The following is a 4,672-nucleotide window of genomic DNA, read 5'->3' as shown; positions in this document are numbered from 1 at the left end:
CCCATACTGAAACACCTACCACATGGATGGACATTCATCTGTTACGGAGTCTAGTTGATAGGTATTTGACTAGCCGGACTGTTCCCCATACTAAACACCTACCACATGGATGGACATTCATCTGCTACGGAGTCTAGTTGATAGGTATTCGACTAGCCGGACTGTTCCCCATACTGAAACACCTACCACAGGATGGACATTCATCTGTTACGGAGTCTAGTTGATAGGTATTTGACTAGCCGGACTGTTCCCATACTGAAACACCTACCACATGGATGGACATTCATCTGTTACGGAGTCTAGTTGATAGGTATTCGACTAGCCGGACTGTTCCCCATACTGAAACACCTACCACATGGATGGACATTCATCTGTTACGGAGTCTAGTTGATAGGTATTCGACTAGCCGGACTGTTCCCCATACTGAAACACCTACCACATGGATGACATTCATCTGTCACGGAGTCTAGTTGATAGGTATTCGACTAGCCGGACTGTTCCCCATACTGAAACACCTACCACATGGATGGACATTCATCTGTTACGGAGTCTAGTTGATAGGTATTTGACTAGCCGGACTGTTTCCCATACTGAAACACCTACCACATGGATGGACATTCATCTGTTACGGAGTCTAGTTGATAGGTATTCGACTAGCCGGACTGTTCCTCATACTGAAACACCTACCACATGGATGGACATTCATCGTTACGGAGTCTAGTTGATAGGTATTTGACTAGCCGGACTGTTCCCCATACTGAAACACCTACCACATGGATGGACATTCATCTGTTACGGAGTCTAGTTGATAGGTATTCGACTAGCCGGACTGTTCCCCATACTGAAACACCTACCACATGGATGGACATTCATTAAAATAAAATGATAGGCGACGCTTATAAATACCTATCAACTAGACTCCGTAACAGATGAATGTCCATCCATGTGGTAGGTGTTTCAGTATGGGGAACAGTCCGGCTAGTCGAATACCTATCAACTAGACTCCGTAGCAGATGAATGTCCATCCATGTGGTAGGTGTTTCAGTATGGGGAACAGTCCGGCTAGTCAAATACCTATCAACTAGACTCCGTAACYGTAGGCCTATCATTTTATTTTAATGAATGTCCATCCATGTGGTAGGTGTTTCAGTATGATATCCCTACGCGTGGAGTCTGGGGAACAGTCCGGCTAGTCGAATACCTATCAACTAGACTCCGTAACAGTAGGCCGAGCGTTTGTGAAACAGCCAGTTGCATTGGCTTTATTAGTCCTGGTTCCTGTGATTAATTATTTTGACTATTGAAGCCCTGAGTAGACCCATCAGCTACCCAACTTTATTAGGAGATATCCTGGGCTGATTTGCATTGAGAATCAATGTGTTTAACACAGCAGGAAATGCAGACAAACGAGTACCAGGGCTGCATCCAGCAGGAGGACGGAGACGTTGGCCATGATCAGATATAAATCTATTATGTAGAACAAACATGCCTCTGATTCTAAGGAATCGTGTCAGTTCTATTCCAGGGGATTTCTATCTGCTACTTTCCAAAACGTTTTTTTGTTCTGAACATCCCCAGGCGAAACCCACTGAGCTACATGCGAACCTGGAAAGCCTCACAAATGAACGRGTGGTGGACTCGTGGTGGTACGTTCTTCACTCACTCGGTTTGGCACAAAACCCTTCCCAAACATGATAATACCTTGACTGATTTGTCATCTAACATGCTAGTACATACCTGTAGTACTAAAGAGAAACGGACAGCACAGTTCTGGCATTTTGTTTATTCTAAAGAATGGTGTGCGCCTACCAGAACTTCCTGTTGCCCCCCACTACCACAGTGCAACAGCGACATCTATTGGACTGATGGACTAACTACTGCTAAATCATGTAGAATATAAAAGTGAGATTGATTAGCTACACAAATATAACTTGGTTTAAAAAACGAAAGGGGTGTCTGTTTTAGTGTCTACGTTTTTCAACCCATTCATTGTAGATGATCTCTGTGGAAGAAGATAATCAAGGACCTCAGCCACCCGAGCCACGGCCTGTTCACCCTGCTACCATCTAGAAGATAATCAAGGACCTCAGCCACCCGAGCCACGGCCTGTTCACCCTGCTACCATCCAGAAGATAATCAAGGACCTCAGCCACCCGAGCCACGACCTGTTCACCCTGCTACCATCTAGAAGATAATCAAGGTCCTCAGCCACCCGAGCCACGACCTGTTCACCCCGCTACCATCTATCAGGCGGAGACAGTACAGGTGCATCAAAGCTGGGACTGAGAGAATGAAACCACTTCTATCTCCAGGCCACAAGACTGTTCAACAGTCATCCTTGATTTGATTTAGAGAATATTGGTGACTAGCAAATTGGCTTGTCCCAGTGTGTAGAGGTGTCGTGACACGTTTTGAGTAGATAAATACAGATATACAGTACCAGTCACAAGTTTGGACACACCTACTCATTCCAGGGTTTTTCTTTATTTTCTACATTGTAGAATAATAGTGAAGACATCAAAACTATGAAATAACACATATGGAATCATGTAGTAACCCCCAAAAAAACAGTGTTAAACAAATCGAAATATATTATATTTGAGATTCATCAAATAGTCACCCTTTGCCTTGATGACAGCTTTGCACACTCTTGGTATTCTCTCAACCACGAGAAAGAGATTTCACCAATCTTCTCTTCGTCATCTTTAATGTTGCCACATTCAGTTCCAGTGTTTGACTGCAGTCTTCCAGCTGATGTCATCTCATAAGACTACACCGATAGTACGACTTCAGATAACAAGATATGCAGGTCTGCAGTCTTCCAGCTGATGTCATCTCATGAAGACTACACCGATAGTACGCGACTTCAGTAGATACAAGATATGCAGGTCTGCAGTCTTCCAGCTGATGTCATCTCATAAAGACTACACCGATAGTACGCGACTCTAGTGAGATACAAGATATGCAGGTCTGCAGTCTTCCAGCTGATGTCATCTCAAAAGACACACCGATAGTACGAGACTTCAGTAGATACAAGATATGCAGGTCTGCAGTCTTCCAGCTGATGTCATCTCATAAAGACTACGATAGTACGGACTCAGTGATACAAGATATGCAGGTCTGCAGTCTTCCAGCTTGATGTCATCTCATAAAGACAACACTGATAGTACGGACTTCAGTGGATACAAGATATGCAGGTCTGCAGTCTTCCAGCTACTGATGTCATCTCATAAAGACACACCGATAGTACGCGACTTCAGTAGATACAAGATATGCAGGCTGCAGTCTTCCAGCTGATGTCATCTCATAAAGACACTGATAGTACGCGACTTCAGTAGATACAAGATATGCAGGTCTGCAGTCTTCCAGCTGATGTCATCTCATAAAGACACACCGATAGTACGCGACTTCAGTGATACAAGATATGCAGGTCTGCAGTCTTTCAGCTCAGATGTCATCTCATAAAGACACACCGATAGTACGCGACTTCAGTAGATACAAGATATGCAGGTCTGCAGTCTTCCAGCTGATGTCATCTCATAAAGACTACACCGATAGTACGCGACTTCAGTGATACAAGATATGCAGGTCTGCAGTCTTCCAGCTGATGTCATCTCATAAAGACTACACCGATAGTACGAGACTTCAGTGATACAAGATATGCAGGTCTGCAGTCTTCCAGCTGATGTCATCTCAAAGACTACCGATAGTACGAGACTTCAGTGGATACAAGATATGCAGGTCTGCAGTCTTCCAGCTTCACTGATGCCACTCATTCTAAAAGGACTACTTCTGATAGTACGAGACTTCAGTGGATACAAGATATGCAGGAAGATATTTCAGCAGAGGACTGGGGTATGATATGCTCTAGAGCTCAGATACAGACAATAAACACCCACCTGAGATTGTTGCAATACGATTGGACAATGAGAACATGTATCACCCTTGTATAGCTCCATAAATGTGACCCCAATACCCCAGACCTGTGTGTTAAATGTAATACGCATTTAYGCACCTTTTATCATTAGCCTGTGGGAATGTGCTGAGATACAAACGTTTTGGAGCTCAGTTCTACGCTAAATCTACCCCCCATTACCACTAATCCCTAAACTATGCCTGGAAAATCTTTACCCAGAGAACATCTCTTTACATAGGAGAGAAAAGAAAATGGTTGACCTCAGTCTATTACYAGCTAGACGTTTACTTGCTCTCAATGAGAAGTATGGCAGTTCCCTCTCACTTGGTTTTGGTAAAAAAAAATAAAAAATTACATGGAAAAAATGTATTCATATCGTGAAAAAGAAAAGCCCCAGAGTTTCATCATATTTTGGGATCCATTTTGTGAGTTTTTGTAAACCGGTGATATTGTAGAAACATTGGAACTGTAAATCTGTATATTCTACACCCGTCTCAACGTCAACAGTGAAGAGGCGACTACGGGATGCTGGCCTTCCAGGCAGAGTTGCAAAGAAAAAGCCATATCACTATTGTTTTCACTATATATTTTACCTCTTGGGGATGTCATTCGAAAACATAATGTTAACTTTCACTGCTATGCAGACGACACACAGCTGTACATTTCAATGAAACATGGCGAAGCCCCAAAATTGCCCTCAAAGGAGAAAGTTTGCAGCCATCCACTTCCTTATGGTCTGAAACACAGGCTTCCAGG

The sequence above is a fragment of the Salvelinus sp. IW2-2015 genome, unplaced genomic scaffold, assembly GCF_002910315.2.
Source record: "Salvelinus sp. IW2-2015 unplaced genomic scaffold, ASM291031v2 Un_scaffold2343, whole genome shotgun sequence".
In the NCBI taxonomy this organism is placed as follows: Eukaryota; Metazoa; Chordata; class Actinopteri; order Salmoniformes; family Salmonidae; genus Salvelinus; species Salvelinus sp. IW2-2015.
Note: the sequence above shows the minus strand (reverse complement) of the source record.